This window comes from Musa acuminata, chromosome BXJ3-3, assembly GCF_036884655.1.
Source record: "Musa acuminata AAA Group cultivar baxijiao chromosome BXJ3-3, Cavendish_Baxijiao_AAA, whole genome shotgun sequence".
In the NCBI taxonomy this organism is placed as follows: Eukaryota; Viridiplantae; Streptophyta; class Magnoliopsida; order Zingiberales; family Musaceae; genus Musa; species Musa acuminata.
Genome location: NC_088351.1, coordinates 15,242,462 through 15,259,368, shown reverse-complemented (window position 1 = coordinate 15,259,368; position 16,907 = coordinate 15,242,462). Strand labels below are relative to the sequence as shown.

The 16,907-nt window shown below is 40.1% G+C and overlaps 1 protein-coding gene across 1 annotated transcript in view; it reads right to left on the bottom strand.

Annotated features, from left to right (window-relative positions):
* Nucleotides 1–16,243, bottom strand: part of LOC135632366 (vicilin-like seed storage protein At2g18540) — a 29,957-nt gene extending 13,714 nt beyond the window's left edge. Inside the window, exon 1 of the mRNA XM_065140876.1 lies at nucleotides 16,011–16,243. The gene's annotated coding sequence lies outside the window, so the exon portion shown is untranslated. The remainder of the gene's footprint in view (nucleotides 1–16,010) is intronic.
* Nucleotides 16,244–16,907: the final 664 nt, after the last annotated feature.

Here is a 16,907-nt window from a genome sequence, read left to right as displayed (position 1 = left end):
TGTCAAAAGTGCCAAGTCATCGTCACAATCCTCATCACTTGAGTTTTCTCTCAAGTGGCATTCAGAAGTTTTAAGTGCCATATCCTTCCTGTTCTTTGGAAGGATGTCTTCTTGCTCTTCATGAGCTTTGCAGGTCATTTCGTAGGTCATTAATGACCCGATTAGTTCTTCAAGAGGGAAATTTCGCAGATCTTTTGCCTCTTGAATGGCGGTGACTTTAGGATCCCAACTCTTAGGAAGAGATCTTAGTATCTTATTAACAAGCTCAAAATCCGAAAAGCTCTTTCCGAGTCCTTTTAGACCGTTGACGACATCCGTGAAACGGGTAAACATGTCGCCAATGGTTTCACTCGGTTTCATTCGGAAAAGTTCAAAAGAATGCAGCAACAGATTGATTTTTGACTCTTTCACTCTACTTGTGCCCTCGTGGGTCACTTCAAGTGTGTGCCAAATATCAAAAGCAGTTTCGCAAGTTGAAACACGATTAAACTCGTTTTTATCAAGTGCGCAAAATAAGGCATTCATAGCCTTTGCATTAAGAGCGAAAGCCTTCTTCTCCAAATCGTTCCAATCGATCATTGGAAGAGAAGATTTTGAAAATCCATTTTCAACAAGGTTCCACAGTTCAAAATCCATAGAAATAAGAAAGATCCTCATTCGGGTCTTCCAGTAAGTGTAGTCCGTTCCACTGAACATGGGTGGACGTGTAATTGAATGCCCCTCTTGGTTTCCGGCGTATGCCATCTCTCTTGGGTTTTAATCCTTTAGAGAGTTAACCTCGCTCTGATACCAATTGTTAGGATCAAGAGCACTAAGAGGGGGGGGTGAATTAGTGCAGCGGAAATCTTATAATAATTTAAAAACCAAAAGCTGCGTTCGTTCAAAAACTATTATGATGCAAAAGCAAATTCTCAGTTTGTATCTAAGTGCAGTTTGCGTCTAAGCGCAGATTGCGTTTAAGCGCAGTTTTGCGTCTAAGCGCAGTTTTGCGTCTAAACTCAGATTTACGTCTAAATGCATATTTACGTCTAAACGCAGATTTACGTCTAAACGCAGTTTTACGTCTAAACGTAGTTTTACGTCTAAACGTAGATTTACGTCTAAACGCAGTTTTACGTCTAAACGCAGATTTACGTCTAAACGCAGTTTTACGTCTAGACGCAGATTTACGTCTAAACTTTGAAACTCGTTTGTATACTCGCAGAAGGAAGTATGCAGTTGAAATCAAGACGTAAACGTGAACTGAAATCTGATGATTGAGCGAGGAAAGCCGATTTATGTTTGAATGCAGTTTTACGTCTAAATGTTGAAACTCGTTCGTAAAATCGTAGAGGACAGATTGCAGTTATTAATAGGATTAAAATGTAAGCGTAAACTGCAAGGAAGCTCGTTCGTAAAAGCGCGGAAAACAGTTCTGCAGAATCAAACGTAAACGTAAACTGTAATGTATGAAAATACGAATTTACGTCTGAATGCAGATTTGGAAGAACAGCACTTAGAACTTGTTCGTGAAAGCGCAGAGAGCAGTAGTGATGAGGGAGGTTTGCAGTAATGATAAAGTGCTCGAAAATAAACGCAAACCAGAGATTTAGAGTGGTTCGGTCAGCCTTGACCTACTCCACTTTTGGCTTCCTCCACCGATGAGGTTGCCGACGTCAACTAGGTGCCTTCCTTCAATGGGCGAAGGCCAAACTTCCCTCTTACAATTTCTCTCCTGTTGACAGGCTTAGGAGACAACCTTTACAGATCCTTTCTCTCCTCTCTTTACAACTCAAAACTTGAAGAACAGAAGGAGAAGAACTTTAGGACTTTACACAAATTTGAGCTCTTAGAATCACTGAAAAGATCAAGAATTCGGTGTGGATCTGTTTCTTTTCAGTGCTGAATGGGTGGGGTATTTATAGGCCCCAACCCAATTCAAAATTCGAGCTCAAAACGATCAAATCGATCAAATCTCAGAATTCTGGGATCAGGCGGTTGCACCTCTCGACTGGAGAGGTGGCACCGCCTGGCAGAGCTCGAAGACTGAGCTCTGCCGATTGCTTCTCTCTGCCAGAGCTCGAAGACTGAGCTCGATGGTTGCATCACCTGGCAGAGCTCGAAGACTGAGCTTGGTGATTGCATCACCTGGCAGAGCTCGAAATTGAGCTCGGTGGTTGCATCACCTGGCAGAGCTCCAAGCTGAGCTCAGGCTGATCCTCCTCTCTGCCAGAGCTCGAAGACTGAGCTCGGTGATTCCATCACCTGGCAGAGCTCGAGACTGAGCTCAGGCTGATGCACCTCTCTGCCAGAGCTCGAAGACTGAGCTCGGTGGTTGCATCGCCTGGCAGAGCTCGGAACTTGAGCTCTGGCGGTGCAACCTCTTGGCTGGGGCGGTTGCACCTCCCAGCCTCGCAGCCCAGGCGGTTGCACCTCCTGGCTGGGGCGGTTGCACCTCCCAACCCCACAGCCCAGGCGGTTGCACCTCCTGGCTGGGGCGGTTGCACCTCCCAACCCCACAGCCCAGGCGGTTGCACCTCCTGGCTGGGGCGGTTGCACCTCCTGGTGCAATCAGGGTCCGAATGGTTCACTCCATTCGGCCCACTTTGAATCTTTTCAGGGGCCCAATTGCCCCAAGATTAAGCTAATGGGATCACCTCCCATTTTCATGCTTAATCATCATGCTAACTACGATTAACTCTAAGACAACTTCTGCAGCTTTGCTCCGATGCGTCAATCGCTTCTTCCGGCGAGTTTCCTGCCAACTTCCGTCGATCAACCGATAACCCTCGGTGATCCTTCTGCGGACATCCGGCATACTCCTGGACTTTGCGACGATCCACTTGGCGAGTTCCGACGAGCTTCGCTTGGCAAGCTTCTGGACTTCTCGGATCTGTTCTCTCTGAACCTCCGACGACCGTCCGAACTTCCGTCGAACTCTCGAACTCCCAACGTGATCATGATCTTGACTCCGGCGCAACTCCTGCTGCTTGTCTTACTCTCATTGTAGTTAATCCTGCACACTTATCTCAACACATAGATTAGATAACAAATGACAATTGACTTCATCATCAAAATCCGAGATTCAACAGATGGGACTCATGGTCAAACAAATATTTGCATTCTTTCATAAACATGCATAATAACTTCGATCACTAATTCAGAAGTTTTAGAATCCATATTCAGTGCTAGCATACACTCTGACATGGGCTGATGATTTATGAGGCAGTGACTCTTTTCTTCTGGTTCAAAGGGCAGTCTTTTATTTTATGATCCAACTTTCTACAAGCAAAATAGACTCCAATCACCCGAAAATACAAATTTGTTTCATAATTTAACTTATAATTCACACATGATTGAGTCTTTTGTGGTGACTTCCCATTTCAAATCCAAATGTCTTGACCCTCTGGTTATTACTTTCTGAATCATTTCCAATCATATATTTATTGCTAAACTTATCCTTATCATTCTTGCCACATATCTAAAAAAATTCTTTTCATTGTTGCCAATAATAATCAGCCTCTACTTCAAATATAAGGTAGCAAAAGAAATCTTTTGATCATTAGAACAATTTTGTATATCAAATATCTTCTCCATTTGCATCATCCATTTTTCTACCACCAATGAAATTAGGTTCATCATGCTTCTGTTGCGCCACTCTGATTCAATATCCCCAATCAATCCTTTCATTCCCCTTAATTAATCAGAAACAAATGAAATAGGAGGACCAAATGTCCTCATCATCCCAGATTCCTAAAATGCATCAAAGAAAATTTCCACCAATCACTATAGTTCATTAGACCACAATATATTTTGCACGTCAACATATCAAATATTTCAGTAATCCTCAAACAATGCTCTGATACCACCTCTGTCACTATCATGCCCCCCAAAATATATCCATGATATTAAAATTTTCGTCACAGACCAATCCAGGATCCAAACTAACGTTTGAGGACACTGAAAAACATTATATCAAATTCACATCTAGAAAACCTATGCAATTTATAATCATATATCACATCACTCGATAATTCACATTTATGGCAACCCAAGCCAACTTAACAAACATGAACAACATTTATAAATCCACAAGCTAAGTAATATATACAATCAGAACTCCAACTATTCACCACAAGTTCGTATCATCATAAATTAGACTTAACATTCTGAAATTCCAAATAAGAGAGATCTCCTAACACTTTGACACAGTATATCCATTTCGGTTCATCGACAACATTTCATTACATACAAAACATACTTATACAACAATATCATAATAACCAATCAGACTTGCCCATAATTCTGAATAGCTATCCATTGCCTCAGCCCAAATCAAACATCTCAAAGAGTGACAAGATGACCTGAAAGATTTATATAACAACGGAGTGAGCCAAAAATGGCCCAGCAAGTGACAAAGCATATTCAGAACAAAAAGAACGATTTCAAACAGGTAAGGTATCATAATGCAAGGCAGAATACAAGAATTCTCGAGGATACCATCTCATTAGATACAAAATCATATGTATCATGTCATTCAAACATATTTGATTCATAACAAATGGAGCATAGAGTAATTGGAGCATATCAATGGCAGATAGGATATTTAAGAACAAATCAATTCATAGCAAATGGAGCACAGAGTAATTGGAGCATATTAGTAACGAATGAAACATTTCGGAGTTTATTAATGGCGTAAGAAATGTTCCGAAGCATATCAACGGCATATGGAACATTTCGAAGCATATCAACAGTGAATGAACCATTTCAGAGCATATAAAAAACAAATACCGTACAGAAGCTCAAACGTCGTCCTTGATGTTGCAATCATATCATTCTTATCCAAAGAATGTACAAAAACACATAACCAAAGCTCTCGATATCATATCAAACATATAGAAGGGGTTGTGGGATCTCAGTAAGAATGTGATTCATCCATTTCAGAATGACCACCTGACAAAAGTCTCCCACGTCTGGGAGCTCCATTCACCCACGTCTAGGTGAAGTTAGAGGGGGCCGGCAGAGCATCGCAGGCGCTAAGCACAAACCCTTTACCATTTCTGGCAAAAGTCCAGAATATCCCATAGAGCGGGCAATAAGCACATACCCTTTACCATTTCTGGCAAAGGTCTAGACAATCCCACACACCATAGTATAAGAGGGCAGTTTTAACAATAAGTAGCATATATCAGAAGCACACGCGGAACAACAAAACGTACATGTGCCTTTACGAGTCAATACGAAGTAAGCAATAATCTTTCACAATGATATTCGGATTTTGAAAGGAAATGGAATAGGCACACATCGAAAGCAAATGCGGAACAATGGGATACACATGTGCCTTAATGAGTCAATACAATATAACATAAACTTTACACAATAGTTTTCAAGAATGCAAATAACTTTAAGGACAAGAGCATACAAGAATTTAAAGTAGTATTATAAAGCTCAATTGAGTAAGAAAGCTAAAGGATATCAATTTCCAAAGGAATGAATCCAGAATATTAGAAATCGACCAAAGCTCGATTTCTAGCGGAATACAAGTGGCACATTGAACAAATAATTCAAATTATCAATCGTGCTCCAATTTACTCAGAAATATATCATTGGATTAAACTCTCAGATAAGACAGGCTTCATATGAATTGAACTGTCCAATAGAGAGAGTTACAAATAATTTGGTAAACAAGGGTCGTAGAACAAAATCTCTGTTTGGCAGAATTCATGATGTCAGATTCAACAGATAACTGGGCAGGTGTTTGGATTCCAAATCATTCAATCCATATATCAAAAGATAGATCTACGAGTCTAGTTTCCAATGAAATAAGCTTTGAATAAATCAACATTTGCAACAGGGACTTATAAGCAGTTCAGTATCAAAAGGTCAGAAATTACGATCCCTGTTTTGCAAAATCAGTAGGTTCATTTGAAACAGAAGTTTGGGCAGACAAACTTACTCCGAATTCTTAAAATAAGCTATCAATACAAAGGTTTATGAGTCTATATTCTGATCAAATAAGTTTTATCCAAATCAGAGGTCAATACATGAAGTTATAATCATAACAAGAACGAAAGGTCAGAATCTCAAAAGTTGCACAGATTCGGATCGATATGTCTAAACAAGAGATATATCAAATGCAAGGCTAGAACAATTCAAGTTCCACATATTCAAATCAAATGTAGAGATCAAATAACAGTAATGAAAGATTAGGATACTTGCAATAGGAAAGATTCGAACAATTACAGGAGGAACGAATCGGGAACTTGTAATAAGAAATATCAGAGCAATTATAGGAGAAACGATCAGGGAGCTTGCCTTTCAATGATTTTGATCCAAAGATCAAAAGAAGGTGCCAGCCCAAATCCTTCTACTTTTCCTATGTGTCCTCTCTCTGTTTCATTTTGTGCTCCCATTTTCTTCCTTTCTTCCCAACTACACCACGTGTCGAACATCGAGGCACAGTCACCTGCTCTGTCTTACTCTCATTCCTTCTTTTTCTTTCCCAAACGCAGCTGCCACAGCCGCCGCCGCAGCCGCTACCACAATCGTAGCCCCTTCCACCGCACTACCTTCCTTCCTCCCTTCTCTCGCGAACATAACTGCTGGATACGCAGTCGCTGCCAGTGTGGCCGCAATCCCGTCCGCAGCCCCTTTTTCCCCCTTTCCTTTCTTTTCTTTCCTAACTGCACTACTGTAGTCGCAGCCTCAGCCACGGCCGTAGCCTCTTCTTCCTCCCCTGCTCATCTTCCTCTCCTTCTTCTCTTCCAACTGCAGCTGCCATCGCCGCAGCCGCGGCCCCTGCTCCTCTTCCTCTCTTCTTCCTCTCCTTCCCTTTCTCTTCTTCTTCCTTTCCTTTTTCTCTTTCCCTGCCACAGCTGCAGCTGCCACTACCGCAACCGTAGCTACTAATTTCCCTTCTCCTCCTTCTCCTTCCTTTCTTCTTATTCTATCCCCGCTGCAATTGCTGCAATAGCGGCCGCAGCCACGGCCGCAACCTTTTCTTCCGCCCCTGCTCATCTTCCTCTTCTTCTTCTCTTCCAGCTGCAGCTGCCATCGCCACAGCTGCAGCTGCCATCGCCACAGCTGCAGCCCCTTCTTCCCCGGCATCACACACACCCTCTCCTCTGTTTCCTCTGCAGGAAACAGAGGTATCACAACCTCTTCTCCTGCTTCCTCTTCTTCTTCTCTTCCTCTTCTTCTTCTTCTCCTCTTCGAACGCCCCACACTTCTCCTCTGTTTCCACCTGCAGGAAACAGAGGTGCTACCGCCCTAGCTGCTGCTACCTCTCGCTCCTCTCCCTCGTCCCTCTCTTTTCCCTCTTCTTCTACTCTTCCCTTTTCTTCCCCAACGTCACACACCTCCTCGCTGCAGCCTTGCCACAACTATCCTCCTCTCTTCTTCTTGTTCTCTCCCCAATGCCCCACACATACTCTCCTCTGTTTCCACCAGCACGAAACAGAGGTGCAGCAGCCCTAGCTGCTGCTGCTGCCTCTCCCTCTCCTCTCCATCTTCCCACTCTTCTTCTTCTTTTCTTCTCTTCTCCCTCTTCCTCCTCTCTTCTTTTCTCTCTTCTTCTTCTTTCTTCTCTCCTCACGCCCCACCGCTCCTATATGTTTCTCGAAGAAACAGAGAGTGCGTGGGAGGCGGTGGGATAAAACCAAAATTTTTGGTTTTCTTTATTTTCTTTTCATTTTGCAACTTAGCAGTTTAGTCCTTGAAATTTTTATATTTACATATAGGTCCTCAAATTTTAATATAAATCTTTATTAATAATTTTTAAAAGTGAGGGATATTACACTCTCCCCTACTTAAAAGAAAATTTAATCCTATAAATTGATAATAGCTCAATCGACGAAAAGATGAGGATTATGATATCTTTATTTCCTCATCCTACTCTCAAATAATTTCATCAATACAATATAATGACATAATTATCTAAGAGTGATCGATATATTCTCCTCCTTGATCCTCAATAGACGGTAACCCGACTTTCAATCAATTTCTAAAAATACTTACGCACCCTGTAATTAATCAAGCAAGTCGTTACTTCAAAAAATACTCGTTTTTGATGGTCACTTGATTCAACTATCCATAATCAATACAAAGCCTCAATGTTCCATCCATCTTTTTAACTAACACCAGAGTACCCCATGATAAAATATTAAGCCAAATAAAATCCTTATTTAATAATCCTTGTAGTTGTTTTTCTAATTCCACTTACTCAAATGATATCATTCTGCAGAGAGGCTTAGATATTGGGATTGTCCCAAAGACCGAATCAAAAGCAAAGTCACGTTTGAAGGTAATCCAAGCAAGTCATTCTGGGATACATTAGGCAAGGAGATAAATCTTGTCCAATACTTTCAAAATAAAAGATCGGCTGATCAAATGTACAAAAAGTGATCATTTGTTATATACCAATCCATACTGGTATGATATGAAGATAGTTAATCCATACCAAGTATAATATCAAAACTCCAAATCTCTAGGATAACTAAATCAACAAAAAGTTCAAGTTCTCCAATAAAAATCAGACAAGAGGACCAGATTAAAGTTCGTTATCAAAGAATCTCCAATGATCGTATTTTACATATATCACATAATACATTGGTCTAGGTTGAATACCCAAGTGATAGGCAACATATTACGAATCAAATCGTAGATAGAACCCATGTTCAAACAAATATTTGCATTCTTTAATAAACATGCATAATACCTTCGACCACTAATTCAGTAATAGCATACACTCTGACATGGGCTGATGATTTATGAGGCAGTGACTCTTTCTTCTTATTCAAATGGCAGTCTTTTGTTTTATGATCCAACTTTCTACAAGCAAATAGACTCCAGTAACCCACCAACACAATCTTGTTTCATAATTGAACTTGCAATTCACACATGATTGAGTCTTTTGTGGCGACTTCCCTTTTCAAATCCAAATGTCTCGACCCTCTTGTTAACACTTTCTAATTCATTTCTAATCATATTTTTATTGGTAAACTTGTCCTTATCATTCTTGCCATTGATTCTCCAAAAATTCTTTTCATTGTTGCCATTAATGATCAACCTCTACTTCCAATATAAGGTGGCAAAAAAAAAATCTTTCAATCATCAGAACAATTTTGTACATCAAATATCGTCTCAGTTTGCATCATCCGTTTTTCTACCACCAATGAAATTGGGTGCACCATGCTTCTAATGCGCCACTATGATTCAATATCTTCGATCAACCCTTTCATCACACTTAATTAATCAGAAACAAATGAAATAGGAGGACCAGATGTACTTATCATCCTAGATTCCTAAAATGCACCAAAGAAAAATTTCCACCAATCACTAAAGTTCATTAGACCTCATTATATTTTGCACATCAACATATCAAATATTTCAGTAATCCTCAAACCATGCTCTGATACCACCTCTGTCACGCCCCTCAAAATATATCCATGATATTAAAATTTTTGTCACAGACCAATCCAGGATCCAAACTAACTTTTGAGGATACTGAAAAACATTCTATCAAATTCACATATATAAAATCTGTGCAATTTATAATCATATATCACATCACTCGATAATTAACATTTATGGCAACCCAAGCCAACTTAACAAACATGTACAACATTTATAAATCCACAAGCTAAGTAATATATACAATCAGAACTCCAACTATTCACCACAAGTTCGTATCATCATAAATTAGACTTAACATTCTAAAATTCCAAATAAGAGAGATCTCCTAATACTTTGACACAGTATATACATTTCTGTTCATCGACAACATTTCATTACATACAAAACATACTTATACAACAATATCATAATAACCAATTAGACTTGCCCATAATTCTGAATAGCTATCCACTGCCTCAGCCCAAATCAAACATCTCGAAGAGTGACAAGCTAACCTGAAAGATTTATATAACAACGGAGTGAGCCAAAAATGGCCCAGCAAGTGACAAAGCATATTCAGAACAAAAAGAAGGATTTCAAACAAGTAAGGTATCATAATGCAAGGCAGAATACAAGAATTCTCAAGGATACCATCTCATTCGATACAAAATCATATGTATCATGCCATTCAAACATATTTGATTCATAACAAATGGAGCACAGAGTAATTGGAACATATCAATGGCAGATAGGATATTTCAGAACATATGAGTTCATAGCAAATGGAGCACAGAGTAATTGGAGCATATCAGTAACGAATGAAACATTTCAGAGTTTATCAATGGCGTAAGAAATGTTCCGGAGCATATCAACGACATATGGAAGATTTCGAACCATATCAACAGTGAATGAACCATTTCAGAGCATATAAAAAATAAATACCGCACAGAAGCTCAAACATCGTCCTTGACGTTGCAATCATATCATTCTTATCCAAAGCATATACAAAAACACATAACCAAAGCTCTGGATATCATATCAAACATATAGAAGGTGTAGTGGGATCTCAATCAGAATGTGATTCATCCATTTCTGAATGACCACCTGACAAAAGTCTCCCACGTCTGGGAGCTCCATCCACCCACGTCTAGGTGAAGTCAGAGGGGGCCGGCAGAGAATCACAAGCTCTAAGCACATACCATTTACCATTTCTGGCAAAGGTCCAGAATATACCACAGAGCGGGCAATAAGCACATACCCTTTACCATTTCTGGCAAAGGTCCAGACAATCCCACACACCAGAGTACAAGATGGCAGTTTTAACAATAAGTAGCATATATCGGAAGCACACGCGGAACAACAAAACGTACATGTGCCTTTTTCCCCCTTTCCTCTCTTTTCATTCCCAACTGCACTACTGCAATCGCAGCCTCAGCCACGGCCGCAGCCTCTTCTTCCTCCCCTGCTCATCTTCCTCTTCTTCTTCTCTTCCAACTGCAGCTGCCATCGCCGTAGCCGCAGCCCCTTCTCCTCTTCCTCTCTTCTTCCTCTCCTTCCCTTTCTCTTCTTCTTCCTTTCCTTTTTTTCTTTCCCTGCCATAGCAGCAGCTACCACTGCCGCAACCGCAGCTACTACTTTCCCTTCTCTTCCTTCTCCTTCCTTTCTTCTTCTTCTCTCCCCGCTGCAAATGCTGCAGTCGCGGCCGCAGCCACGGCCGCAACCTCTTCTTCCTCCCTTGCTTATCTTCTTCTTCTTCTTCTCTTCTAGCCGCAGCTGCCATCGCCGCAGCTACAGCCCCTTCTTCCCCGGCGTCACACACACCCTCTCCTCTGTTTCCTCTGCAGGAAACAGAGGTATCACAACCTCTTCTCCTGCTTCCTCTTCTTCTTCTCTTCCTCTTCTTCTTCTTCTCCTCTTTGAACGCCCCACACCTCTCCTCTGTTTCCACCTATAGGAAACAGAGGTGCTGCTGCCACCTCTCGCTCCTCTCCGTCGTCCCTCTCTTTTCCCTCTTCTTCTCCTCTTCCCTTTTCCGCCCCAATGCCACACACCTCCTCGCTGCAGCCTTGCCACAGCTATCCTCCTCTCTTCTTCTTCTTCTTCTTCTTCTTCTTCTCTCCCCAATGCCCCACACATACTCTCCTATGTTTCCACCTGCGGGAAACAGAGGTGTAGCAGCCCTAGCTGCTGCTGCTGCCTCTCCCTCTCCTCTCCATCTTCCCTCTCTTCTTCTTCTTCTTCTTCTTCTTCTTCTTCTTCTTCTTCTTCTTCTTCTTCTTCTTCTTCTTTTCTTCTCTTCTCCCTCTTCCTCCTCTCTTCTTTTCCCTCTTCTTCTTCTTTCTTCTCTCCTCACTCCCCACCGCTCCTCTATGTTTCTCGAAGAAACAGAGAGTGCGTGGGAGGCGGTGGGATCAAACCGAAATTTTCGGTTTTCTTTCTTTTCTTTTCATTTTGCAACTTAGTAGTTTAGTCCTTGAAATTTTTATATTTACATATAGGTCCTCAAATTTTAATATAAATCCTTATTAATAATTTTCAAAAGTGAGGGATATTACACTCTCCCCTCCTTAAAAGAAAATTTAATCCTTTAAATTGATCATAGCTCAATCGACGAAAAGATGAGGATTATGATATCTTTATTTCCTCCTCCTGCTCTCAAATACTTTCATCTATACAATATAATGACATAATTATCTAAGAGTGACCGAAATATTCTCCTCCTTGATTCTCAATAGACGGTAACCCGACCTTCAATTAATTTCTAAAAATACTTGCGCACCCTGTAATTAATCAAGCAAGTTGTTACTTCAGAAAATAATCGTTTTTGATGATCACTTGATTCAACTATCCATAATCAATACAAAGCCTCAATGTTCCATCCATCTTTTTAACTAACACCAGAGCACCCAATGATAAAATATTAATCCAAATAAAATCCTCATTTAATAATCCTTGTAGTTGTTTTTCTAATTCCACTTACTCAAATGATATCATTCTGCAGAGAGGCTTAGATATTGGGATTGTCCCAAAGACCGAATCAAAAGCAAAGTCACGTTTGGAGGTAATCGAAGCAAGTCATTCTGGGATACATTAGGCAAGGAGATAAATCATGTCTAATACTTTCAAAATAAAAGATCGGCTGATCAAATGTACAAAAAGTGATTATTTGTTATATACCAATCCATACTGGTATGATAGGAAGATAGTCAATCCATATCAAGTATAATATCAAAACTCCAAATCTCTAGGAGAACTAAATCAACAAAAAGTTCAAGTTCTCCAATAAATATCAGACAAGAGGACCAGATTAAAGTTCGTTATCAAAGAATCTCCAATGATCGTATTTTACATATATCACATAATACAGTGGTCTAGGTTGAATACCCATGTGATAGGCAACATGTTACGAATCAAATCGTAGATAGAACCCATGTTCAAACAAATATTTGCATTCTTTCATAAACATGCATAATACTTTCGTCCACTAATTCAGAAGTTTTAGAATCATATTCAGTGTTAGCATACACTCTGACATGGGCTGATGATTTATGAGGCAGTGACTCTTTCTTCTTGTTCAAAAGGCAGTCTTTTGTTTTATGATCCAACTTTCTACAAGCAAATATACTCCAGTCACCCACCAACACAAACTTGTTTTATAATTTAACTTGCAATTCACACATGATTGAGTCTTTTGTGGTGACTTCCCTTTTCAAATCCAAATGTCTCGACCCTCTTGTTAACACTTTCTAATTCATTTCTAATCATATTTTTATTGGTAAACTTGTCCTTTTCATTCTTGCCATCGATTCTCCAAAAAAAATTTTCATTGTTGCCATTAATAATCAACCTCTACTTCCAATATAAAGTGGCAAAAAAAAAATCTTTCAATCATCAGAACAATTTTGTACATCAAATATCTTCTCTGTTTGCTTCATCCGTTTTTCTACCACCAATGACATTGGGTGCACCATGCTTCTTCTACGCCACTCTGATTCAATATCTTCGATCAACCCTTTCATCCCACTTAATTAAACAGAAACAAATGAAATAGGAGGACCAAATGTCCTTATCATCCTAGATTCCTAAAATGCATCAAAGAAAACTTTCCACCAATCACTAAAGTTCATTAGACCTCAATATATTTTGCACATCAACATATCAAATATTTCTGTAATCCTCAAACCATGCTCTGATACCACCTCTGTCACGCCCCTCAAAATATATCCATGATATTAAAATTTTCTTCACAGACCAATCTAGGATCCAAACTAACGTTTGAGGACACTGAAAAACATTCTATCAAATTCACATCTATAAAACCTGTGCAATTTATAATCATATATCACATCACTCGATAATTCACATTTATGGCAACCCAAGCCAACTTAACAAACATGAACAACATTTATAAATCCACAAGCTAAGTAATATATACAATCAGAACTCCAACAATTCACCACAAGTTCGTATCATCATAAATTTGACTTAACATTCTGAAATTCCAAATTAGAGAGATCTCCTAATACTTTGACACAGTATATCCATTTCGGTTCATCGACAACATTTCATTACATACAAAACATACATATACAACAATATCATAATAACCAATCAGACTTGCCCATAATTCTGAATAGTTATCCATTGCCTCAGCCCAAATCAAACATCTCGAAGAGTGACAAGCTGACCTGAAAGATTTATATAACAACGGAGTGAGCCAAAAACGGCCCAGCAAGTGACAAAGCATATTCAGAACAAAAAGAACGATTTCAAACAAGTAAGGTATCATATTGCAAGGCAGAATACAAGAATTCTCAAGGATACCTTCTCATTAGATACAAAATCATATGTATCATGTCATTCAAACATATTTGATTCATAAAAAATGGAGCACAGAGTAATTGGAACATATCAATGGCAGATAGGACATTTCAGAACATATCAGTTCATAGCAAATGAAGCACAGAATAATTGGAGCATATCAGTAACGAATGAAACATTTCGAAGTTTATCAATGGCGTATGAAATGTTCCGGAGCATATCAACGACATATGGAACATTTCGAACCATATCAATAGTGAATGAACCATTTCAGAGCATATCAAAAATAAATACCGTACAGAAGCTCAAACGTCGTCCTTGACGTTGCAATCATATCATCCTTATCCAAAGCATATATAAAAACACATAACCAAAGCTCTAGATATCATTTCAAAATATAGAAGGTGTAGTGGGATCTCAATCAGAATGTGATTCATCCATTTCTGGATGACCACTTGACAAAAGTCTCCCACGTCTGGGAGCTCCATCCACCCACGTCTAGGTGAAGTCAGAGGGGGCCGGCAGAGCATCGCAGGCTCTAAGCACATACCCTTTACCATTTATGCCAAAGGTCCAAAATATCCCACAGAGCGGGCAATAAGCACAAACCCTTTACCATTTCGGACAAAGGTCCAGACAATCCCACACACCAGAGTACAAGAGGGTAGTTTTAAAAATAAGTAGCATATATCAGAAGCACACGCGGAACAATAAAACGTACATGTGCCTTTACGAGTCAATACGAAGTAAGCAATAATATTTCACAATGATTTTCGGATTTTGAAAGGAAATGGAATAGGCCCACATCGAAAGCAAATGCGGAACAATGGGATACACATGTGCCTAAATGAGTCAATACGATATAACATAAACATTACACAATAGTTTTCAAGAATGCAAATAACTTTAAGGACAAGAGCATACAAGAATTTAAAGCAGTATTATAAAGCTCAATTGAATAAGAAAGCTAAAGAATATCAATTTCCAATGGAATGAAACCAGAATATTAGAAATCGACCAAAGCTCGATTTCTAGCAGAATACAAGAGGCACATTGAACAAATGATTCAAACTATTAATCGTGCTCCAATTTACTCAGAAATATATCATTGGATTAAACTTTTAGATAAGACAGGCTTCATATGAATTGAACTATCCAATAGAGAGAGTTACAAATAATTTGGTAAACAAGGATCGTAGAACAAAATCTATGTTTAGTAGAATTCATAATGTCAGATTCAACAGATAACTGGGCAGCTGTTTGGATTCCAAATCTTTCAATCCATATATCAAAAGAAAGATCTATGAGTCTAGTTTCCAATGAAATAAGCTTTGAATAAATCAACATTTGCAACAGGGACTTATAAGCAGTTTAGTATCAAAAGGTCATAAATTACGATCCTTGTTGTGCAAAATCAGTAGGCTCATTTGAAACAGAAGTTTGGGCAGACAAACTTACTCCGAATTCTTAAAATAATCTACCAAAACAAAGGTTTATGAGTCTATATTCTGATCAAATAAGTTTTGTCCAAATCATAGGTCAACACATGAAGTTATAATCATAACAAGGACGAAAGTTCAGAATCTTAGAAGTTGCATAGATTCAGATCGATATGTCTAAACAAGACATATATCAAATGCAAGGCTACAACAATTCAAGTTCCACATATTCAAATCAAATGTGGAGATCAAATTACAGTAAGGAAAGATTATGATACTTGCAATAGGAAAGATTAGAGCAATTACAAGAGGAACGAATCTGGAACTTGCAATAAGAAATATCAGAGCAATTATAGGAGAAACGATAAGGGAACTTACCTTTCAAGGATTTCGATCCGAAGATCCAAAGAAGGTGCCAGCCCAAATCCTTCTACTTTTCCTCCGTGTCCTCTCTCTATTTCGTTTTGTGCTCCCGTTTTCTTCCTTTCTTCGAAACTACACCACGTGTCGAACATCGAGGCACAGTCACCTGCTCTCTCTTACTCTCATTCCTTCTTTTTCTTTCCCAAACGCAGTTGCCACAGCCGCCACCGCAGCTGCTACCACAATCGCACTACCTTCGTTCCTCCCTTCTCTCGCAGACATAACTGCTGCATACGCAGTCGCTGCGGCTGCGGCTGCAATCCCGTCTGCAGCCCCCTTTTCCCCCTTTCCTTTCTTTTCTTTCCCAACTGCACTGCTGCAGTCGCAGCCTCAGCCACGGCCGCAGCCTCTTCTTCCTCCCCTGCTCATCTTCCTCTCCTTCTTCTCTTCCAACTGCAGCTGCCATCACCGCAGCCGCTGCCCCTTCTCCTCTTCCTCTCTTCTTCCTCTCCTTCCCTTTCTCTTCTTCTTCCTTTCCTTTTTCTCTTTCCCTGCCACAGCTGCAGCTGCCACTGCCGCAACCGCAGCTACTACTTTCCCTTCTCCTCTTCCTTCTCCTTCCTTTCTTCTTCTTCTCTCCCCGCTGCAACTGCTGCAGTCGCGACCGCAGCCACGGCCGCAACCTCTTCTTCCTCCCCTGCTCATCTTCCTCTTCTTTTTCTCTTCCAGCTGCAGCTGCCATCGCCGCAGCTGTAGCCCCTTCTTCCCCGGCGTCACACACACCCTCTCCTCTGTTTCCTCTGTAGGAAACAGAGGTATCACAACCTCTTCTCCTGCTTCCTCTTCTTCTTCTCTTCCTCTTCTTCTTCTTCTCCCCTTCGAACGCCCCACACCTCTCCTCTGTTTCCACCT